Consider the following 25,322-nt stretch of genomic DNA (forward strand, 5'->3'; position numbering starts at 1 on the left):
AAAATGGGCCAAAGAACTAAATAGACATTTCTCCAAAGAAGACATACAGATGGCTAACAAACACATGAAAAGATGCTCAACATCACTCATTATTAGAGAAATGCAAATTAAAACCACAATGAGGTACCACTTCACACCAGTCAGAATGGCTGCGATCCAAAAATCTGCAAGCAATAAATGCTGCAGAGGGTGGGGAGAAAAGGGAACCCTCCTACACTGTTGGTGGGAATGCAAACTAGTACAGCCACTATGGAGAACAGTGTGGAGATTCCTTAAAAAATTGCAAATAGAACTGCCTTATGACCCAGCAATCCCACTGCTGGGCATACACACCGAGGAAACCAGAACTGAAAGAGACACATGTACCCCAATGTTCATCGCAGCACTGTTTATAATAGCCAGGACATGGAAACAACCTAGATGTCCATCAGCAGATGAATGGACAAGAAAGCTGTGGTACATATACACAATGGAGTATTACTCAGCCGTTAAAAAGAATACATTTGAATCAGTTCTGATGAGATGGATGAAACTGGAGCCGATTATACAGAGTGATAAGCCAGAAAGAAAAACACCAATACAGTATACTAACACATATATATGGAATTTAGAAAGATGGCAATGATGACCTTGTATGCAAGACAGCAAAAAAGACACAGATGTATATAACAGACTTTTGGACTCAGAGGGAGAGGGAGAGGGTGGGATGATTTGGGAGAATGGCATTGAAACATGTATACTATCATGTAAGAATCGAATCGCCAGTCTATGTCCGACGCAGGATACAGCATGCTTGGGGCTGGTGCACGGTGATGACCCAGAGAGATGTTATGGGGAGGGAGGTGGAAGGGGGGTTCATGTTTGGGAACGCATGTACACCCAGGGTGGATTCATGTCAATGTATGGCAAAACAAATACAGTATTGTAAAGTAAAATAAAGTAAAAATAAAAATTAAAAAGAAAAGAAGTAAATAAAAATAATCCCCACGTTCATTTGAAAAATTAAACAAGTGACAGAAGCTAGGAATTCTTTGAAAAATTAATAGGAAAATAATAATAATAAAAACTGGTGCAAGAACTGAAAGAGCAAATACATTCAGAGATATCTAAAAACTTAATATATATTTTCATTAATCAAGATAGAAATGGCTCATATAAGAAACAGTGTTAAGAAACTAAATATTTGGGAGAAAAATGATCTGATCTGATCTTCATCTGACATGCCAAAATAAGACGAGAGAAAGTTCTGTAATGTTTTAAAAGTATTTTTTTAAGAAAACAGAAGAAATACGAGCAATTCTTCAACTGATCTGGGGTTAGGAATGACTGTTCAACAAGGAAATAAGAGAAACAAATGATACGTATATTTGACCAATGAACATGTAAGACCGTGTGTGTGTTTATTCACCAGGGTCCACCTCTTTGTGACCCCAGGGACTCTAGCCCACCAGCCTCCCCTGTCCATGGGATTTTTCAGGCAAGAATACAGAGCGGGTTGCCAGGTTGCCAAGTTCTCCAGGGGAACTTCCTGATCCGGAATCAAACCCGAAATGTCCTGCGTCTCCTGCATTGTAGGTGGATTCTTTACCCACGGAGCCATCTTTGGATATTTACAAGTATCAAAAAATCTGCAAGGTTAAAAAACAGTTGGGAAAGATTCTGCACGAAGTGACAGAGTCAGCCACTGTTTACTTGAGCTCTTTGAAATGCTGGCGGTCTTTTCGAGTCTGACACCACATAAATAGCTCTGTGCATCATTTTAAATACAGATCTGGGAAACACGAGCATATATTTTATTTCAAAAACAAATCTGGGCTTTTGAAAACAGTTTATTTGCCCACAGATTTATGAGTTGCCATACATGTGAAGAAATATCTTTGGTTTTAGAAACACTTTGAAGAGTCCCAGCTTCCAGTTACACGGGAATGAAATTAAGTCTCTCTGACTTTTAAAAACCATCAACGGCCAGATCTTTGTTCTTTCAGAGAAAAAGCCCGTCTTATTTTATAACTCTAGAATGATATATGATATTTAGAACTAAGATATGTTTTCCTCCACTATGAGCTTTCTTACTAAGAACTACCTTATTTTGGGGGTTGTTTTAATCTTAAAGGAAATGGTATCTGATAAATAATGTCAATTGAAAAAATGTACAACCTGGGAGTTATGAGTTTTTATCTGGAGCAAAATGAGCCCAGGAGACAGCCTCTCATCTGAGAAGCTGCTCCAAAGAGGTGGGGGGAGGGCAGCCAGTGTACATGTAATTCTGGTGGGGGGTGCATGCAATGAGACACTTATTTTTGCAGAACATGACTGCTAGTCGCGGGGCTTCCCAGGTGGCGCTAGCGGTGGAGAACCTGCCTGCCAAAGCAGTAGATGTAAGGAATGAAGGTTCAGTCCCTGGGTTGGAAGCTCCCCTGAAGAGGGCACATAGCAATCCACTCCAGTACTCTTGCCTGGGAAATTCTATGGACAGAGGAGCCTGGCGGGCCACAGTCCACTGGGTCGCAAAGAGTCGGACGCGACTGAAGTGACTTAGCATGCACGCACACACTGCTAGTCATGAGGATCAGGGGTCTGCAGTCACGATTGTAGTGCTTTTCTAGATACAGAGTTGCAAGAACTGGGCTCATACAATCTTCTCCTGAAAACATCTAACTATCTGAAGGCCTCTTCTTCCAGTTTTTCCTGGAGCAGAGTGCCTGGTTCCTGATCGCCACCCTGCACTTCTTTCAGGGGGTGTTGAAGGTCAGCGGCTACCGAGGCCAGTGACTACATTCTTACAGAACTGGACGGTGAGTGACAATTTTTAGTCAGCAGTGAAAACAGAATGATATAGGGGGAAAGGGTGAAAATGAATGGTTCAATTACATCTATGCCTCTGTAATTTTCCCTATGAAGTCTCGCAGGAGCTTTGTACTGAAGCGGTAGGCCCACTGCTTCCTGACATCTGTGCTAGAGAGACACTCGGCCAGCGGGAGCAGCAACGCTGAGTTGAGCACCTTCCAAAAAACCGCCTCTCCTGCCTCTCTCTTCTCTGCAAAAGGCAAAACACTTGCCCCAAAGTATGAGAACGGAGTTAAATGCACAGGCGCCCTCTGCCGACTACACTCATTGTAGGTAAAATTGCTACCACTGACTACTTGGCGATGGCACTAAATAAGAGTCTGTGTTTATACGCATGGGCGCTCAGGAGCTCTGCCAAGTCACACTCTTTTGGACTGTAGCCCACCACGCTCCCAGGCCGTGGGATTCTCCAGGCAAGAATACTGGAGGAGTTGCCTTTTCCTCCTCCAGGGGAGCTTGCCCCCGCCCAGGGATAGAACCCACATCTCTTTTGTCTCCTGCGCTGGCAGGCTGGTTCTTTACCACTGAGCCATTTGGGAAGCCCTTGTGTTTATATACCAAATGTTAAGTTTGTTTTTTTAACATTCAACTTGTTATATACGTTTTCTTTGATGACTGACCACACAATTTCTCCATAAACTTTAATCTCTGATGGCAATAGTGAAAAACTAATTCATGACACCTCTACACACTGAATCACCTAATGTAACTGTGTCGCCCAACAGCACTGCTGAAATATTACAGAAAAATTATTTATTTGTAATTTCTAATTGATCAGAAACATGTTAACTTTCAGCTAAGAATATCTGTTCAGAAGAAAAAAGGTTTGAAATCGTTTCTATCTGAACATCTGTGCATTTAATTAAATCACTTATGGATTTTTTAAATATTGGTAAAAACAAAAAATAACATCATTACCTGACTGCAGGACACAAAGATTAAAAACACATCTATTAACGGTCTTCTAAGCACAGCCCGCCAAACCAGGAAGCTGCAACACTCAGAAGAAACGTGGGCCGCGCGCCACCCACGGTCACCCGCGGGTCACCGGGGTCTCGTCTCCGTGTCATCCCCACCTCCCCTCGGCAGGGTTTCCAGAACACCTGTCCCTCTCCGGCCTTGGTCGTCACAGAGGGTTGGGTGGAACAGAACCGAAATGGACAAGGAAGCCGCAAGTGTGCGAGTCGCTGACCGTCACCCGTGGGGCGGACGCAGGACTGGACACAGGAATTCCTCACCCGGCGGTTACTCGCGCCGGAGACTGGGGCTCTCACAGGCCAGAGGCCCCAGCAGATGGCCACGTGCCTGCGAAGCCAGATCCCACCCCCGCAGCTTCACGGAAAGCATGAACCCGTGATGGACATCCTCAGGTGGCAGTATCAGATCCTAACCTTAGAGTCAGAAAGCCTGCTCCTCAAAACCGGGCTTAGACATATCAGGAGCTCGATGGTGGTGGCCAAGCCTCCACACCACAAGAGAGCACAGCTCATCTGTCAAAGCTGCGAAGTTTGACTCAATAATGGCTTTGCCCTGGGGAGACACATACAGCTTTTAATTTTTTTCTCTGCTATTAAGTGATTCACGATCACTTTATGTTAAAAAAATTAACATGAAAATGCAGGGAAGAACAAAGAAAAACATTACCTCTTAACTTTATCTTCTAAACCAACGCACCAGAACTACACACTATTTCACACTTTCGACCATCTCTTTATGAGGACCCGGATCCCCAGGTGAGGCTGAGCTGGCGGACGGGGCATCCGCTGTTCTTCGCCACCAGGACTTCCTAGTGTAAAGTCCTGGCGTCCTCACCCAGCTCCACCATCTCCGCCACGGCCCCCACTCAGCTTCATTTACTGAAGACGCGCTGTTAGATCTGGAACTATGCTAAGCTCTTGACACACATTATCTCACCTACTGTTGTTAAGTCAACAGACTTGGGAATAAGTCTGTACTATCAGACTTCAGACTTTAAAAAAATTAATCTGATATTTTTCATAGAAAAATTATAATAACATCGAAATGTTATGAAAAGGTAAGCAGTGAAGAGTAAATTCCACTGCCTCCTCGACCTCCCTATCAGCAAGTTTCCATGCCGTAGAGCTGTACGCATCCACACACACACACACGCCCCGCTGCAGACCTAACTTTACGCAAATGTTAGCATCTGTGCTGCACCTTATTCTTGTCAGGGAAGAATTTACAGGGAAGGTCCACATGGATCTAGTTCATTCTTTCCCCTGGTGCAGTCTTTCATCATACGAGTGTCCCACAATGCATTTAGCAATTTCTCTATCGAGCATTGAACTTTTTCCAATATTTTGCTAAAATGAATAAATCTATAAAGAATGCCCTTGTACACATATGGTTGCATATACATAACAGCATTTTTAGGACAAACTCCTAAAAGCTGGACAGCAAGACCAAACGGTTTACGCGCCTTAAACAGAGGGCCGACCAGCTCGCCCAGCGGGAGTGCCCTGGATGGCAGCCCCACAAACAGTGCACAGGTGCCAGGCCCCTTGTGCCCCTTGTGATACGGTCCCTGACCAAAGCCTATGCTGCCAGCGAGTTTACTGAAATGAAGTCACACTGAATCATTCGTAAAGGGGTTTTTAACTCCCACTTTGTGTAAAATACTGTTGTTCAAATAGTCGTCCCCAACATCAAAGACCCTAAAATATATGAAGCTGGAGCACCTCGGTACTGAGTTACACAGAGAAACACGCTGACAAGGGAGTGCATCGTTGACGAGAGGACGGCCAGAGTCCCGCAGAGGGGCAGGAGGAGGGGCCGACACAGAGAACGAGGGGCGTGCGTCCACGGAAGAGGAGAGACCCCGAGGGGGCGGTCAGTGGTGGGCGCCTTAAGTCTGGAGAGCCAGAAAGGACCAGGGAAGGCACAGCAGAGGGCGCACAGACCAGATGAGGGCAGGCCAAGCTCAAAGTCACACGAGATGTGCAGCTGTGCTGCTGGTCTGACAGCTCGCTGGGCATGGCTCAAAATATTAAGTGGCCAAATCAGACCAGTGACCCCACGGGCTGCAGCCCACCAGGCTCCTCTGTCCGTAGGATTCTCCAGGCAAGGACACTGGAGTGGGTTGCCATTCCCTTCTCCAGGGGATCTTCCCCACCCAGGGATCAAACTCAGGTCTCCCACATTGCAGGAGTATTTTTTTTTTTACCATCTGAGCCACCAGGAAAGTCTCCATGTGAAGAAAAACAGTGGCCAAATAGCACAGCTTCAGAAGTGACAGCTGCCAATAAGAATTTCTAAAAATCAATTATAAGCAGAGACCAGCAATTCAGAAAGGCACCCTCCTCTGCTCTAGACAATGAGGTCCTTGGAAAAAGGCTCAACGCCTAGGGAGGCCCAACTCCCCTCACGCATTCTCCAGACTCACCTTAGGACCCTCACGAAACACTTACTTAACAAGATCGTGCTGCTCAAAGTAACTAGATCGAAAGCAACACTACAGCTTCACCACGTCATGTTCTGTAACCTTCTGATGACTGCAGTTTAGTCTTTGCAAGAGAGATACCAACAAAAACAAGAGCTTTGAAAGAAAAAGTCCTAGGTTCAAATTCTAAACCCATGTTAACGAGCAAGTCGTTTGATCTCTTTTTCTTTTCTTTCGTTTGATCTCTTTAAACCACAGTTTTGTCATCTGCAAAATGGGTATAAAGACTATGCAAGTGATATAAAGTATATCGACATGCAAATATATATATATACACGTAAACACATGGGACCTAGGAGGGTGCCTGGCACACAATGCGTGAGCTCTACACACTAAGTGCTTTCTTCTCCTTTCCTGCCTACTTAAGTAAAATCAAAGTATAGAGCACTGGGACTTCCTGGTGGGTCCAGTGGTTCGGATTCTGAGTTTCCACTACAGAGCGTGCGGGTTTGATCCCTGGTCGAGGAACTAAGATCCCACGTGCAGTGCGGTGTAGCCTAAAAGAAAAAGAATACATAGCATCACTTAAATGTTGGCTCTTCACAAGCACGTGGCTTAGTTTTCTTTCATCTCACTGGCAGAATTCCATCGAAACAGCACCAAAAAAAAGGACTTGGTGGAAGAAAATGCCTAGACAATTAAAAAAAGTAGAATGGTACATTTTAGAAGTTACTGATACCAAAAAAAAAAAAAAAAAAAAAAAGGTGTTTTGGATTAAATTTTTAAAATCGTATCAGAAACTCAGTGTTAGTACAGCATTCTTTATCTGGCTTATAATCGTGAGAGCCGACTCAACTCCCAATTAGTCACTTTGCTGAATGAAAGCGAGCCTAGATCAGCTGTCTTTGCTGAACCATTGTGGTCTTACTCCCTTGTAACAACTGGGAGCACCTTTCCCCGGGGGCACTGACCCCCCGCCATTCACGCTAGGGGCTCAGGCACCATCTCAGGGGCAGGAGGCAGATAAACAGTGTTGAAATCACGTAATAGTGCCCTCGTTTTCTTCACTCCCTCCCTGACCCTAAACCATCTTACACCCAGTGGAACACAGGTGCGTGTCCTTCAGGTGCAAGGAGAGGAAGGAGGGTACTCTGGGAGAGCACGCCCTGTTGGGCTCACCTGAGGAGCTCAGCTATTTTCGGTCCGTCATCAATTATCAAAACCTGCCAGCAGCTGCTAGGGAAGCATCTTCCAAACGTCACATACATTAATCTGCAGGTTTCCTACCATTCCACACGTCCCCATTAGCCTTTCATGCTCTGCTCGTTTCTACTTTACAACCGTAAACTTTTTCCTATCGATTCTCAGCACTTCATATATCGGCAGGAAACCTCTGCCAACCTAATATAAAGTCATGCATTTATGCAGAGCTTTCAATTAAGTCCTTCTGGAACCTCCTCGGCATCCTGATGAGGAACAGGCAGCACCCTCCTCGGGGGTGGGGGTGTGCGGAGTTTTCCGTGCATTCCTGGTCCCCGCCCAGAGCTCAGCGCACCATGAGTGCCCACTGTTCCTCCATCACCGGAGCAAAGCAGCCCTGGGCTTGATTTCCAGCTCCCAGACTTCCCAAACCTAACCTGGAGGCTGGCAAGTCACGCTACCTCTCAGGACTTTGATTTCTTCTCTGAAAAATGGGGGTGAGGAATACCCATTTCACAGTTCCTGTGAAAACTAGAAATAACGTAAGGTCACTGCGGAAGAGCTGGCACATAAAGTCTGCTGAAACGGCACCTGATTTTCACTGAAACACCCAGACATCCCGACACGTGTTACACAGGAACAGGGGACAACGGGCTCAGAGCAACGTCTCCTTTAAGACCGGAACTACTGGTTCGCCCAAAAGTTCATCCCGGTTTTTCCTTAAGATGTGAAACCCACAACATCTTACAGAAAAACTTGAACAAACTTTTTGGCCAACACAATACATAGTGGGGTAGTGCCAGGCCCTGAGAAGCAGCCAGTCTCCTCTGAAATTGGCCTGGACCCCTATGGCATACGGGCTTTCCAGGTGGTGCCAGTGGTAAAGAATCCGCCTGCCAACGCGGGGAGACGCAAGGGACGCGGGTTTGATCCCTGGACCGGGAAGAGTCCCTGAAGGAGGAAATGGCAACCCACTGCAGTATTCTCGCCTGGCAGATCCCATGGACAGAGGAGCCTGGTGGGCTACCGTCCATGGGGTCACAGAGTCAGACACGACTGAGCACCTCTGACTGGCAGATCCTAAGGGGCAGAGCGGGTGCATGGTGGGCTGGACGTGGGGAAAGCAGAGACATTTAAATGCTCCCAGGGGACGGGGAACATGGCTCTGGTTAACGTCTCACTCCGGGTATCTACGTACAAAGCACTTTAAAATGACAACTCAGCGGTCTAAGAGACACACTTTGAAAAAGGAGACATTAAAATGCAGACTGCCGTGATTAATGCAAACAAACGAGAGAAAAAATTAAATCTTTTATCCAAAGGCTACCTGAAAACCTGAGTTCCTAATAAATGATGGACCCCAAAATATTTGGCAATCTTTAATAAGATGATCAACGAACAGTACTGACCTAGTAATACTCACATTTGTACAGTCTTTTAGAAGTTGCAAAGTACATATGTTCACATGCTCACATGTTCTAACTACTCAAATCTAACGATCCCGTCGGAGTTAATGAATGAAGATATCTCTGGGGAAGCCTGGAGGCATAGTCCAAAGAGGTCTGTTAACGAACATGAAATTTCTTTGATGCCACATGTTTCTGATTTTCTTTTAATCCACAATATCCTTGTACTTGTTGTAATCAGACCTACATATGATAAAACCTCCATAAAAATCCCTAAGCGATGGGGTTCGGAGAGTGTTCAGGTGGCAAGCACACCGAGGTGCTGGGAGGGTGGAGGGGCCCCGCGCTCCCACCCAGCCCCCGACCCACGCACCCTCCTAGGTGGCTCCTCCTGAATTATATCTTTCATCATAAACCCGTAAACCCCTAAGTAAAGCACTTTCTGCATTCTGTGAGCCAATCTAGCACATTGTTGAAGCTGAGGAGGGCATTGTGGAAACCAAAGATTTCCACCTGGGTGGTGAGAGGTATAGACGGAGACCCGGACGGTGCGTGACTAGCATCTGAAGGAGCAGGGAGTCCTTTGGACTGAGCCCTCTACCTACAGGGTTTGAGCTAACGCTGGGTACTCAGTACAGAATTTAACTGGAGGACAACAAGTTGGTGTCTGGAAAATTTGAAAGAAAAAAAAATGCATTTGGTATCAAAAATGTTATGACCAAAACCAGCTCACAGGCACATCGGTGATGGCAGGACAGCAATTGCAGCCAATTAAGAGGCATGGGCGGGCTCTTCCAGGTGGTCACAATTTTGAAGCATCAACACTGGGAGAAACTGAACGAGGTGGAGAACGTGACTGATTTCAGAAACCAGTATCCTACAGACACTTGGACACACTGCGCTAGCTGGCCGACCTCAGATTATGAACGTCAACTTCTACCAGCCTGTTTGTGAGTTGGCTGGCCAGGATGGCCCCATGCAGGTGTTCATGACCTCCGGAAGGAAAAGAAAGTGTTCCTTTTGACAACACGTCGAGACCCCTGCTCTAGAGCCTGTGTTCATCCTGTCCAGGAAAAACATCCTTTCAGTCACCAGCGCAGCAGCTCAGGCTTCCCTTGGGGCAAGTGCAAGCCCTCCGTGCAGTGAGTCACATCTCAGGGGCACAGAGCCTGCAAAGCGCCCCACTGAGCGTCACATGAAATCAGTGGAGCCGTACTGAGCAGCCGTGGATGAAGGTACCTGTCACAGCGGAAAAGCACGCGCATCTTCTGAGTCGTCATAATACACAGGCAAGCAGCCGATACTCACCAAGTGCACCTGAGAAGTCACATTTCCAGCCCCTCCCTGACACTGAGTGCTGTCTTCTCACCTCTGCCAATCTGATGCTTAGAAATGCATGCTTTTTATATTCGTTTCACTGATCACTAGTGATGCTTATGTCTTCACATTTTCTTATTAAACTTCAGACTTCTTCCCTTGAACTTGCAATTCTTGACATTTTACTACCACAGTGACGACTGTGTTACAAGGAATTCATTCATCCAATATGTATACTGCATATATTAAAGATATCTGGTCATCTGCCTTTCATCTTTCTCATAGTGTTTAGTAAGAAAAATATTGTGGATTATTTGGAATATTTTACCAAAAAGCATAAGTCGTGATAGGCACCTTCATAAATAACTGGACTTTTTTTTTTTTTACTTCTAACCTGAAAATGTGTGCAAAATAGTTCTGACACGGCTCTTTTAGAATCTGTTGCCTGAGCTGTAGGAAGGTAACGTGTCCCACGACAGACCACCAGAAATGCTTGTGGCCCCCGATCTCTAGCAACAAAGCGATCCTCGTGTTTGCAGGGTGGACACTGCTCAACTTGGCTCCTGCCCCAGGGGCAGGAAGAGCAGCTGGGCTCACACCAGTCCCCGCGAGTCCCCGCCCGTGGCCGGACGGCAGACCTGTCAGGTGCACTCAGCATCAGGAAACAAAATTAGCAACGCGTCAATCCAGCAATTCCCCTAGCTTTGGCATAAAAGGTGGAAATAGATTTGTTTTAGGGGCTCTGGCCCACAGTATGTCAGCAATTCCTCTCCCCTGTGACAGAGGGGAAAATTTAAAACACCCCCAGAGCTCCCAGCTTTTGGGGGGATGAGATGTCCCAAAGGACTTGATATGTTACGAATCTATGAAGCAGCCAAGCCACATAGAAACATTCTTTATTAACAAAATTAAAAATGAATATCATGAGAGGTAGAAGCCGTTTTTGATAAATGCTCCAGTTTCTCAGCTCTGTGCCCGTGAGCTGCAGCTTAGACGAGGACCCAGGTGTTTGCAGCGCTGCTGACATGCCTTCCTGCGACAGGACGCTTGTCTCTCAACAGGGCAGTCTAAGGAGGCAGGGAAGGAACAAGGGGACTCCTGATGTGTTCCAGGTGGAGAGCCTCTTGATGCTCCTTCCACTGAGCCCGTAGCCTCAGCACACATCTTCCCAGCACTCCAGGGCCGCCAGCCAAGCCCGGAAAGGCAGGGGAAGGCTGCATTCCAGCCTTCACTTCATCCAAGTGTTAGGGCCAACAGCCACGTTTTCTCCAAAACTCTGTACACAGTCAATCAGGCGCCTATGATCCGGCTCCCAGAATGTGTGCTCTTCATACATTGGCAAATGGAAATTCATTTCACCAAAACTATACAAATGTCCTCTCACTAACATGTTCAAAAAACAAGAAACAGAACAAGGACTGAGAAAGGGAAGCAAAGGTGGTGGAGAGGTGGGTGGTCCACCTTTGCACGCAACAGCAGAGTGGAAGCATGACACACGCTTTGATGGAAAGCCAGAGTCTCTTCTTCCTTGCAATTATCCCTGAAAAGTGGTGACTGACGGGTAAGGGGAGAGAAGGGTGGAATAGATTATAAATTAATTGGTAGAGAAACTAAATCCCAGAGGTAAATGGCCTATCAGTTTCAAGCAGGCGAAGTGTAGATGCATCATCCTCACTCTTTTCTGAACAGATTCTCAGCCTGGAAGAGCAGGAGCTGCTGTCACTGCAGGACTGGGGGCAGGTGGGGAAAGTCCTTGGTGAGGCCAGCTTCCCGCCAGCTCCTCCCTGAGGCTCAGCAGTAACGAGCCCATCACCAAACTGGCCACTCCGCACGATCCTCCCAGGGAGCCAGCAGAAAATCCTGGAAGGAATCCAGATGAGAGCAGCTTTCCACCCTAAATATTCAAAACAGAAACTCACAGTAAAAAGTATATAACTTGTAAGTATAACTTGCTACCTGGATAATCTGGAGCATAAGGGAAGCAGGAGGAAGTCTTTTGAGCATCTCTGAAATCAAAACGGAAAAGCAGCCCCATCTTTGTAGCGCTAAACCTTGGTATCCTTCTTGGGCAGAGCAGGACAATTCCAAGATGGTATGAAAGACAGGCTGAGTACAACACCGTCCTGTCCACCAGAACTATATCCACTTCAGGGACCCAGTGGGGCTTTAAAATAATACAAGTTAAAAGGGAAAACACACAAAAAAAACTTTCTTCAGAGAGATAATATTACAGATTGGAGGGGAAAGTTCCAGAATTTTCACATCTTATGATGTGAATTTCATCTACTCTTCTAGATTCTTCTGGCTGGTCTAGGAATTAAATTGACATGAAACAGATTAATAGGGGGGGAAAAAAAGACAATAAAAGTTTGACAGCATGGAACACGTGAGAGACCCAGGAAAACTAAGTAACTGAACGAAATGGCTAAAGCCCTCCCCTGAAATCCCACTTTGAGCTCAAGACGAGGAGGATGTTAGGGCCAGTGTTTGGGATGCCAAAGGGGAGAACGGCAATGGGCAAGGAGCTAGAAAAGCAAGCGTCTGATGAATCAGCCATTTGCTGGGCCTGACACACACCAAGGGACAGAGTGGACTCTAATCTCGGGCATTTTCTGCACCAGCTGGACCCTGGGACCTATCTACTAACATCCAAGCGCCCTGAGTCCTACAGAACGTCTGGAAAGCACGGAGTTGGTGCATCTGAAACTTTCCCAGCTCAAGTCTACCTTCTGGGCGGCCCAAGGAGGCAGGCGGAGTGAGCCATCAGCCTTCGTTGCCCTGGAGCTTCCCCCGGCCACTCTGCCCTTCCAGTGGACATGGGGCTGCTTCCACCGTGCGCAGAGCTCCAGGCTCTGGGCTCTAAGCCCCCCTGACGGGTACCCTCTGCTCCGTCAGGGCAGGAGGCGCCGAGGGTCTCTGCTCCCCCCCTTCCCTGCCTTCCCCTCCCCACCCTGGCCCACTCAACCCTCACCCTTCTCCGCCCCTCAACCTCCCCCCTCCCCAGGCTGGGTTCGGGGCTCAGCCTCTACACCTGTCTGCACCATACACCGATTAACAGTCAAGAGACACTTATTTATGAATGCTGGGTTCTGGGCACATAATAAATACGTGTGAATGACTCTCCAACCAGTTACTGCCCCTGGAGGACAACAGGCATACTCTATTCACCTTTCCAGCTCTCGCACCATTCAAGCACACGGTAGCTGCCCCATAAATACGTTTGTTTAACAAATACTTCTTACCCATATTTCCATACCCAGATCCTAACATTCCATCAGGAGTCAAAATATTAACAACTTGGATAAATGAACTTGCACGTGAACAGAGGACTGGCCCGGGGGAGGGGCTGGTCCAGTTTAAGGTGGGTTTGCAGCAGACAGCAGGTGGTCAGCCCAAAGGCCTCGCTCCCCGTCTGCTCTCCAGCTCGTGAGGAGGGCAGAGGAGCCACCGCCCTCCTGTTAGGCCTGGATCAGGCTCCTCCTGAAACTGGGGCTCTAGCCTTCGTGTGCTCCAGGCCTGTAGGGCACAGCCCCTCGGGCTGAACAGGGCTCCGTCCAGGCTCAGCGATTCCAGCACTCTGGACAGCTCCATTTCCCTCCAGGTGTTGGGGTGGAGTTTGGGATCAGGACCCTGTCCCGTGTGTGCAGAGGACTCGGGGGCCTGCAGACAAGCTGACTCACAAGGAGCTCTGAAGAGCGCTGCCCACTGTGGCTGGTGGTCTCATGTCTCCCACGCCTGAACTGTCAAGAGACACAGGGTCTCCAACCAGAGGCCCCAACCTGAGCCTGGGAGGCTGCAGAGCCCGAGGTTTAGGGCACAAGCTCACGGGCCGGGGAAGGATGCAGCCGCGGGTGGGTGGGCTGAGGGCGGGGGCTTCCCATGGACGATGCAGCCCTCCAGCAGGGTTGTCCTGGGCCCAGGAGCCCAGGTGGTCATCACTCGGTCAGGCTCAGGCCATCAGTGAGTCCTGGGCCGTCCCCACACGCCGCCCATGCTCAGCACTGACCCAGCCTGCCGGCCACTGTGGCTGGGGGGAAGGGGTGTCTCCTGCGGCTTTTGTTGGTCTGAGAAAGTGCATGTCCCTTCACTTTTGAAGGATAATTTCACTGGATTCTAAGTTGAAGAGATCCCATGCACAGCACTGACCCAGTCTGCCAGTCCTTGTGGTTGGGGAGGGGGTGTCTCCACGTAAGGTTCCAGTCCCTCCTCAGGGTCCCTCATGATTTCTTCTAACATGCCTCTCACCTGGGTTCAGGGTCAGGAAGTGATCAAGCAGGTTTCCACTATGAACACAAAGGAAAAAAAGTCGGATATTCCGCTCAATATCTGCTTATGCAGCCCTTTGAAACCCAGTCCTCTGACCAACTAGCTGTGGCCTTGGGCAAGTAACATAACCTTTGTGAGTATGTAAACAAGGAGAGTCACTAAGATCCTTTCCCATAATGTAAGTCTTGGGACTCTGATCCGATTAGGAAAACAGTCATTGTTGTCAGCAATTAGAAATACTATAAAATCAACAGAGCATCAAGAGGAAAACTGACCACGCGGTTTTGTCTGTGTGACGAAACAGAGAACACAGCTGGAAGGAAAGAGGAAAGAGGCGCCCGGCCGGCTGCTGAGGGAGCACGCTGCTGAGGGAGCACGCTGCTGAGGTCGAGGTCTGAAAGCAGGAGGCCCGGCTCCAGGCCCTGAGGACGCCGCCCCCTGGTGGCCACACACCAGGCCTTCCCGGGGGGACACCACCTGGTGGGATCTGCCCGGGCCTCCTCCTCAGCGGCCGTGGTCCAGCAGGGGGACGAGCATCGCCCCATGACCAGGAGGAGTGCCTCCCGGGTGCCAGCCACGTCAAACAGCTTCAGGATCCTGGGGTGATTCAAGGCCTCAGGCCCTCGAGGCTGGAGAAGCTCTGTGGACTCTTCAGTTAAAAGTAAAAGAATGAAGAAAAAAAATTTAGAAGAATAAGAAAAAAAAAATAGTAGAGGAGGAGAAAAACAGCAAAGGTGCCGGCCGTCAGCCTGGCGAGCTTGGTTTCTTACTGGGAGGACAGGACTGGCCACCCGAGCTCTCCACGTGTCGCCTGTCCATCTTTTTGGCCTGTTACCGCATTGTCCCCGGGAGAAGGCAATGGCACCCACTCCAGAGGGTGAATCCCACTGGAGAATCCCATGTGGAGAAGCCCATGGAGGAAGGAGCCTGGGAGGCTACAGTCCCCGGGGCCGCGGAGATTCGGACACGACTGAGCGGCTTCACGACACGATACCACCACGACTGTTGTTCAGTGGTTTTATAGTCTTGTTTACAGTGTTCAAACTTTCAGGAATCTATGTGTGTTTCCAGTGTGTCGCTTATGACCTGTTATTTGAACGTACTATTTACTCACAGGAAAACCACTCTCAGCACAGACCCGGCTTCAGAGAGGCAGCGGATCCATCGAGCCCCTCGCCCTCGATGAGCCTGGGAGCAGCACGTCTGACCTCTGACAACCTCTTGGCTGCTTCCATTAGTGATCTTTTCTCTACAAATAACGTCTAAAAGCAGGTGTCAGCCAACAGAGATCTGGCTCCATCAGTCGGTTAGGGAGGCCAGGGAAGCTCTGGATAGCCACCAGCATCGCTTCCTGTAAGGAGGCCTCAAGGATGACAGGCTGAGCCTCAGCAGCACACACTGCCTTCTGTCCCAGGCGACTCACTGCTGGTGCCGCGTGAGGCGGCAGGAGGGAGACGACCTCCTTTAAATGAGGCAGGCTTCTGGCCGTTTTTCGTGGTCGCCCGCCTCTGAACATACGTACACAACCAGCTCATCACGACAGTGTTGGGGATTCTGCTGCCTGCTGTTCCCCAGTTCTTTGAAAACCAGTCTTCTCCTCAAAAATCAGGCAAACAAATTCATTTCAAATAACAGCTCCATTTCAAAATCCATGCTATTATGCTAACGTCAGCATAGCTTGATGCTTTGGGAAGTGTGTTTTCTTGCTGGTTATGCCACTCTCCTTTGAAAGGTGGGGGAGAGCTATTACTTCACTGCAAATTCTTCACGTGCAGGTCTTACTATTTTCCAGATCTGGGCTCTCCTTTCCAGACTGTACTATGACCATTTCTCTTTATTCCTTTTTCTTACTCAAGTGAATTTCCCACTTCCCCCTATGATTTTGGCTTCAAAATTCATTTATTTACCTAGGTAAATCTATAGTGAATTTCCTTACAGATAATTTATGACTTTAGAACCATATTTATGGCCCCAGACCAAGACGCCACACACAGGGTCAGACTTCACCAGGCAGCTCTGCAGGGTCTGCGTGCAAGGAAAGACATGGGACAGCTTTACACAAAGTTACAGCAAAGAGCAAAGGTCAGGCGGCCCCTAGGTAAAGGTGACAGTGTCCAGCGTTCTGCGGCAGTGAGGGGTCTTAATCCTTAATAACACCAGCTCGCAATCCTCAGAACAATATTATTTGCTTAAATAATATCCAGGTAGGCTGTTCCTTACCCCAAAAGATTATTCTTGAAATCCGAGCCATGTGAACTAACTTTAACCACTCTACGGGTTAAAGTCCTTCAGTTCAGTTCAGTTCAGTTGCTCAGTCATGTCTGACTCTTCGTGACCCCATACACCACAGCACGCCAGGCCTCCCTGTCCATCACCAACTCCTGGAGTTCACTCAAACTCACGTCCATCGAGTCAGTGATGCCATCCAGCCATCTCATCCTCTGTCGTCCCATTTTCCTCCTGCCTTTAATCTTTCCCGGCATCAAGGTCTTTTCAAATGAGTCAGCTCTTTGTATCACGTGGCCAAAGTATTGGAATTTCAGGATCAACATCAGTCCTTCCAATGAACATTCAGGACTGATCTCCTTTAGGATGGACTGGTTGGATCTCCATGCAGTCCAAGGGACTCTCAAGTGTCTTCTCCAACACCACAGTTCAAAAGCATCAATTCTTTGGTGCTCAGCTTTCTTTATAGTCCAACTCTCACATCCACACATGACTACTGGAAAAACCATAGCCTTAACTAGACGGACCTTTGCTGGCCAAGTAATGTCTCTGCTTTTCAATATGCTGTCTAGGTTGTCCTTCAGTGGCTCCTTAATACCAAAAACATTCTGTGGATAAAATCCATATGCCACATATCGTTATAAGGCTTGGAGGTGCCCAAGTTTTGCTACACACTGAGATCTGGGACGCCCCAGCATACCCCACATCCATGGAGTCACAAGCCTGGCGGCGACAGTCAGTCTGCAGGCACCACCGCCCTCCCAACACACACACACACACACACACACACACACACACACACACACACACTCACACTCCCACCCCAACCCCAGAACCCTCAGATCGGGGTTAGAGGCCACGCCTCCGAGCACTCTGGCAGCTTGCGCCTCCCCCTCCCCTGTTACGCCACAGGAGGCCCGGCGCTGGGTCTGCTCTTGAGCTCCAGTTTCCCCACTAGCCCCAAGGTCACGGGAGCAGGGCCAACAGGGACAGACCTCACTGCCCAGCTCTGGCCTGCAGCACCCACAGCACTTGCAGCACACTGGGCACCCAGTTTCTCATTCAGGTCCAGGCCTGCTGTCGCTTCGCTGCTGAGTCACACCCAACTCTGTGACCCCGTGCGCCCCAGCATGCCGTCTCCTTGCTCTTCACTATCTCCCAGAGTTTGTTCAAACTCAAGTCCATCGAATCGGTGATGCCCTCCAACCATCTCATCCTCGTCGTCCCCTTCTGCTCCTGCCCTCAATCTTCCGCAGCATCAGGGTCTTTTCCAGTGAGTCTCTTTGCATCAGGCAGCCAAAGTAGTGGAGCTTCAGCATCAGTCCTTCTGATGCATATACAGGGTTGATTTCCTTTAGGATGGACTGGTTTGATCTCCTCGCTGCAGTCCAGGCTGGACCCCTTTAAAACTGAAAAATCAAGCATGGGCACTGTGCTCTTGAAAATCCTGAGTGGCAGCTCTTTAGGAAGTAACAGCCGAGAATAGGGGGTAGGAAGGAGGAGTCCCTCACTTCTGAGCCCACCCAGGGAATAACCCAATTTTTCAAAGCCCTCCTCAGTGAGCACATTCCCAGTGCCTGCAGGCGTGGGCCCAGTCTTTAAGCTCTGATTTCCCTTGGCTCTCCCTGCTGGGTCACTCTAATACCCTGCACCACTGCTAACTTCTTTTCCAAGCTGGCAACATTGTTCTCAGTTGTCAAACAGTTAAGTCCTTGGGTGATAAAGACATCTCCCGTCTGCTGCTTCCCAGGGCTGCTACGAAGTGTGAGGGAGAAGGCACCCAAAACGCACACAAACACTCCACGAAGAAAAGCTACGAGACTAGCTACAGAGTAATCGCTACGGAGTAATAGTAAGCGAAGCCCAGAAGACACGCCTCCGCATTGTAATACTTTAACTTCTGGGCAGATGGATACTATGAGTGAAACTGCTGTGCTTTAATTCAAAAGGCCCCTTTGGAAGGACTGCAGGGTCACTCATAATCTGAACTGCTTCCAGAAGATGGTCCCAAGTTGTCTGCTTGTGTCTAAATCACCTGCAGGCTTTAGACTCTGTACACGTACAAGTGTTCAATGGAAATCAAAGAGCTTTACACGCCTAAATTTGGTTTGTGGATGAATATGTATGTAAAATGCATAAAACCCAAAAACATTCACTAGAGCCAATGATGCAAGCAAAGTTATTTCTACTGACTTGCGCCCCCAAACAAATCCACAGTGGGTAAACCGCAGGGAGCCACACTGAAGAGCTGACATCAACACGGATTAAAAACGCACCGCGCTGACGGGAGCACACAGTCTGCGGTGGGCGCTGGCCTCCCATTCCTGGCGGCTGGACCGCAGCCCCATGTCCCCATCACCAACAGACTCTAGGTTCTCACCCTCCGCGCCCAGCCTGAGAAAGAGGCTCACGGTCCTCTTCTTAGCTGACTAAGCCACCACGGTCAAAAGCTGAGAAAGTCTCAATCTTAAAGGGTTTCCCAAATCTAAAGAGGACGGCATAGAAATAAGTGGATCTGAGTTTAACACAACAACCTACAAATAGAGAAAACTCTGTATAAATTATTTTTTCCCTTGGTAACATTTATCAGGGTTGCAGAATGTGCACACGTTTTAATACACAGAAGTTAAAAGGGAAAGAAAGCACTCTAGTCTCAAACACAGAAAACCCTGCTGTGTTAGAAACAGTACCACGTGGGGGCAGCCAGCGTCATTTCACTGGGGGAGAAGGACGAGCCTCTGGTCCCCGCGTTAACAGAGCAAGCACACATTTCGGTCTAGGCCGATCAGTGAAAGAGTAAATTTCTGTAAAGGAAAGTCTACAGCAACAAGGAAGAACATATGTGATGCATGAAAGAAAAAGGTAAAATTTTCAGAAACAGGCTGATGAGAACCACATAAAAATCACACAGCAGAAAGGAATGGAAGGAAACGCTTAAATATTACGAGTGGTTTATTGGCCTTCGGATGGGAGGAACTTGAGCACGTTTTCTCTCCTTTCAGTTTCTCCTTATCGTCTACATTTTTGAGAAGAAGTTTCAAGATCCTGTCATAGAAACAACTAATCCTGTTCAGACAGAGTAAAGAGGTGCTGACCTCCGCACGTTACAGCGGCCCTGGGCAGGTCAGCCCCTCTCTCCTTTCTGCTCTGAGCTGAGTACCCAGGTCAGTAGCTCCTGCACGGAAGGCAGGGTGGCGCTGGTCTCCAGGGCTGTGGAGACAAACCACCCTGAGCACAAGGCCGCGGGGGGCCTGCCCGGAGGACCCCGTGCTCTCCAGGGAGGAAGGCGTGGACACACTGAGCCAGCGCCACAGAGCTCGGCAGTCACACCCAGGGCGCCAAAGTTACAGGAACCGAGGAGAAGCTCTCCTGAAATGTAAACACCCACCAATCCCAAACCCAAGTACCAAGAGCAGGACCACTCCAAGCTCGCCAGCCAAATGTCGCCCCTCTCAGGGGGTCTGGGGCCCCCACGGCACCGCTTAAGCCCCCAGGCAGCCCCCATGGGGCTGCTGAGGGAGTCCGCGGTGTCTCATCTGACACCTCGGGGGCTTCCTCCCAGTAAAGCCTGAGCCTCAGCAAGTCAGTGACAGGGGGCGGGGGCTGGAGGGGGAGCAGAGCACCCCCCACGGGGCTTCTGCTCTCAGGCCCAGGGTCACTGCTCCCTGACGACCTTCAGACTCTGCTCCGCGCACGCGGGCCGCGACGAGACTTTTGCAAGGATCGCAGCTGTGGCAGATACGCACGCAAATCAGCGCCGCAGCTGACACGGACCAGTCTCCCTCGCAAAAGGAAAAGGCGCTCACGTTCAGACTCAGACACCACGCAGCTCTAACTTGCTCCCACCCTGAGTTTTGATCCCGCGCGCTCTCTCGGCTCTCAGGCCAAATCTCTCGGCCTGCACCGCTCTGGAGCCCAGTCTGACTGCTGCGTCAAGGTCACAAGCTTCACACTCAGATCTGCAGAGCCACAAGGGAGGGGAAACGTGGGTGTACAGTGAAGAGCACCCCAAACACACATCCAGCGAGGGCATGGTGGGGGTGGACGTGACCAGTCAAGCACCCCAAGTCCCCCTGAGACAGCAGGGAAGGGCGCTGGGCTGAGGCCGGAGAGGCAGCTCCGCGCGCCCTGCTGCCTCCGCCGGAGCGCCCCGGGGAGGACACGCGGCCTTCCGGCTCTGCGTCCCCACCCACCTGACGAGGAGGCCCTTTCAGGCGCCCTGGAGGCCTGCACACACGCCTACCGTCTTTTCCAGCGTTGCCTCTCCTAAATTGCTCAGCTCAAAATCAAGTTCCCATACCCCAGAGAGCACTCGCTGCGGGTTCTACACGCCGGGCCTTCAGCCTGCCTGCCGGGCTTCAGAACCCCTCCCGGAGCCACGGAGATGGAGTACTAATGCCCCTCACTCATCCGCTCACTCATCCATTCACCACTTAATCAGAAGCCACAAAGCCATCGCCTGCACGCATAATACACAACCCCTCAGGGAAGGGACAGAAAGACAACCAACTTCAAAAGGTCCAGTCTCCAGTTAAAGGCACTAAACGCTTATGATCCAATGGGAAATATAAAGAATTGAAGAAAATTGCAATGACAAAGACCTAGAACAAACTGCTAATGAATCATAGTACCTTTCCCACAAAGCCTCGAGGGACCCCCAAGTCCTCAGCTCAGCCCTCCACTGGAGCACCCTTAAGACCGTTGGGCAGTGCACCCTGCAGCCGGGCCAGCCTTGCTCCCGAGCACGTGCTCGGGCACTACCAGGGCTCTCCCTCCTGCTTCCCGAGCTCCTCAGAGTCCACCTTCACCCCCACACCGGCAGGCGTTCCTGAAGAGCAGGGGGCCGATCAGAACCTCATCACAATGGCTAAATGCGCTTGCCAAGTCGCCTTTGCCAACTTTTTTAAAATTTCAAATTCCAAGGAAATAGAAAACGTATATATACTTGCTTAACTCCATGTCTGTGCGTGCACGTATGCTAAGTTGCTTCAGTCATGTCCTACTCTTTGTGACCCCATGGACTGTAGCCCAGCAGGCTCTTCTGTCCAAGGGATCCTCCAGGCAAGAATACTGGAGTGAGTTGCCGTGCCCTCCTCCAGGGGATCTTTCTGACCCAGGAATTGAACCTGAGTCTCCTGCGACTCCTACATTGCAGGCAGATTCTTTACTGCTGAGCCACCGGGGAAGCCCAACTCCATGTCCACCACGCTGTGTATTAAACTTGGAACTACAAACCTCATATGGGAACTGGATACCGAGCACATTCCTACTAAGAACAATGCATAACGGCACTGAGGCTTAAATCAGTGCACATACAAACCAGAAAGATTCACACACACACACACAGCACATGCACACACGCACACAAATGTGCACACACACCTACCCACACCCCTCCTCTCCTGCCGTGAGAGGCTGCACTCATAATCCTGCCTGGCCATCTGGGAAGCAAACGACTCTGTGATGGCCTTGCAAATTGGTTCCACTCCTCTGGAAAGCAATCTGGCAGTACGTTTTAGAAGCCATAAAACTGTTCCTATTCCTTGACCTAATAATACCACTAGGGACTCTATCATCAGAAACTAATTGAAAATATGGAAATAGCTACAGGCACAAAGATGTACCTTGTGGTGTTATTAACAGCCACGAGGAGCTGGGAGCAAGGTACTTGTCAACTACAGAATCAAGGACTTGATGGTACAGAATCGAAACAGAATATTATGCAACCATTAAAATGGTAACGATGAAGACCGCAGAGCAGTCAGAGGAAACGCAGATGTGAACCAACAGGTGCAACCATGTAAAAATCACCAAGAAGAAAACGGTAACATCGCTTTAGGACAGCAAAGCGGGTGTTTTCTCCTGTTCTATTTCTATTGGCTGTTTCTGTTTCTGTGATCCATCTCTGATGCTTCCATCGTTCAAAGATAATCTTTTTTAAAAACGAACGCAGGCCTTATCGTGAGGACAAGCAGACAAGCCCACATCAGCAAGCCACTGCCACCTTCCGCGGGGGAAGGGGGCGGGGCGCTCGGTGTCCCGGGGGCGAGGGCTGCGCAGCGCAGCCCAGGAGAGCCGCCCTCCCCCCCCCCCCCCCCCGGCCCCCCCGCGCATCTGTCAGCGACGAGGGAAATACGAGCGGCGCCCATCTGCTAGGCCCAGTCAATCCCCTGCATTACGAGCACCATGAGGCCAAGGACTCCCCAGGCACGCCGCATGCGCTGCCAGGCTAGTTATCTGTTTACCGGATTTATAGGGGGTCACACGGGGCTCTTCGATCATTTATAGATAGGAAGCAAGCTCAGATTTTCACATCTGGAGCAAAGAAAAATGACTGCGCCCAGAAACGCATCATCATAACAGTGGGAGGGGGGAGAAACCACCTGTCACCTCTGCTGAGGCAGAGAATGGGACACCGCAGGTGCGGTCACACGGGTGCCTACAAAGCCCACTAGAGCCTTCAGCTTGGCGGGGTGAAACCACCCTTGGATGCAGTGACCCAGAGCCGGCAGAGAAATCTGGGCCAGCCCAGCCCTGCCCTCCCTCTGCGTTCCCGAATGCCAGGCTCCGCAGAGGGAGAGAGATGAGTGCCTACGGCCACTGGCACCAAGTCAGGAACAGAGAGACGGCTTCCGTGAGGAGTGAACACCACCTTCCAACACAGAAGGGAGTCCTGCAGGTGAGAGGGAGCCCTGCTAACAAGGACGCTGGGGAAGACAGTTCTGTAGCTTTGGGGATGAGAAAAATCTTAATTACAGCCCAAAGAATAGGTGCTCAAAAGAAATGACAGCAACAGCTCCATACCTGGGCCACACCATCTGGAACCATCTGCAACCCTCTTTAAAGACACCCATGACCAGCGCGCACGCCAGGCCAGGGACCGGAGGATCACTGGAGGTGGACTGCGGTGCAGGCCACGGCTGTGAGCCATGGGATTCGGGACGATTCTGCAGACCCCATCCAGAGCAGAGTCGGCTTGAGTGTGACTGTGGGCCCTCTGTCTACACCTCCACCAGCTACGATGGTGGACCAGCCACTCACCCCCGGCCTGGGAGGGGCTCAGGGCCACGCACACACAGCTCCCCCACACACATACACCATTCAAACACAGCACAGGAGAGGTCACCCACCCAGAGGGCCTGCCCAGAAGAGCGGGGTGCAGAATCCCTCGGTCGGCGTTTGCAGGGGGCACCACCCCGGCAGCACCGTGGGGGGGCTATGCACCCAGGCCGCATCGGGAGCTGACCCTTGGCCTCCACTGAGCCAGCATCCCCCAGGGAACGAGCTTGTTTCAGGATGCCACCAGGCCCTGCACGACCTAGTCTGTGAGGGACAATGCAGAGGCTCTTAGCAAATCACACACAAGGATCAAAGAAGCGGATACATTTCCAAGCTGCTGCTCCCGTACTGATAAAGATGGAAAATTCACTTTATCTGAGGTTTTTTTTTTTTTTTTCAGTCCTCACTGTTTACCACTGATCCATTCCAAGTCCCCCTCCCCCCATTTAAATTCAGCTTAGATAGTTTTATTTAGTTTTATTGGAAAGCAAACTTCTGGCAGGGGTAGGTAGAGCAGAGATATATACAAAACTTCGGCAGGATCAATTTGCATTTATTCAAAGCATTTACAGGCAAAATTTGACCCAAGAATTTAAATAAAATCAAACATACTGCATACATCCTGAAAGATAGTTTAAATAAGAGAACATTCTACAGCATAAATTTAGAAAGGCAGGGAAAAAAACATACAGAGATATTAAATCTAAGATGTTTAACAACATGAGCTGTGACAACAGATGGCCTGGGTTTGAACCCATGCACAATGCCCTGAACAGCATATCCGAGCCTCTGCACCTCCTCTTGTGTTTGCGTCAGAGGTTCTAGACGCAGACCATCAGGCTCAGATTCAGGTCTGCACCTGAGCAGTGTGAGCACACGTAACCTCCCCACGCGCCCCCCCGCCCCACCACCGTGACCTGGAGAAAGAAATGGACCCACCTCTGACCTGGAGAAATCAGAGCCCTGGGGCACAGCTGCTGGGGATGGACAGCAGTGCAGCTGCTGTGGCAAACAGTCTGGTGGCCCCTAAAATATCAAACACAGAATTACCACAGGGTCCAGCAATTCCACGTCTGGGACTACGCCCCAAAGAGCTGAGAGCAGACAGAGGGACACGTATCTGGACACCCGTGGTCACAGCAGTATGTTCACAACAGCCAAAACGGGGCAGCGGCCCAAGTGCCCGCCAGCGCAGCCATGGACAGAACGCGGTGCACACCCCCGGCGAAGTGTCACTCACCCTGAAAAGGGAGGGAACTCTGATGCGCTCTGATGCGGTGAACCTTGAAGATAGCCATGCCCCGAGAAATAAGCCAGTTATGAAAAGGCAAGGCACTGTTTGATTTCATGTATATGAGGACGCACAGAAACAGAGAATGGCGGTTGCTACGGGCTGCGGAGGAGGGTTGGGGAGTTAGGAGTTCAGTGAGGACGGAGGTTAGCACTGCACATAAGATGCCAGCAAATCTGGAAAACTCAGCAGTGGCCACAGGACTGGAAGAGGTCAGTCTTCGTTCCAATCCCAAAGAAAGGCAATGCCAAACAGTGTTCAAACTACCGCACAATTATACTAATCTCACATGCTAGCAAAGTAATGCTCA

The 25,322-nt window shown here is 49.7% G+C and overlaps 1 protein-coding gene across 9 annotated transcripts in view; it reads right to left on the reverse strand.

The window, feature by feature from the left end:
- The window catches only part of FARS2 (phenylalanyl-tRNA synthetase 2, mitochondrial), a 315,728-nt gene that overhangs the window by 264,251 nt on the left and 26,155 nt on the right, over positions 1-25,322 (reverse strand). For 6 of the 9 annotated variants that reach the window (XM_027958610.3, XM_027958609.3, XM_042237127.2 and 3 more), the window contains one exon: positions 24,661-24,747. The exons of 2 other annotated variants lie outside the window; for them this stretch is intronic. The gene's annotated coding sequence lies outside the window, so the exon portion shown is untranslated. The remainder of the gene's footprint in view (positions 1-24,660; positions 24,748-25,322) is intronic. One more of the 9 variants, XM_042237128.2, reaches the window with a different exon arrangement.

This window comes from Ovis aries, chromosome 20, assembly GCF_016772045.2.
Source record: "Ovis aries strain OAR_USU_Benz2616 breed Rambouillet chromosome 20, ARS-UI_Ramb_v3.0, whole genome shotgun sequence".
NCBI classification, from domain to species: Eukaryota; Metazoa; Chordata; class Mammalia; order Artiodactyla; family Bovidae; genus Ovis; species Ovis aries.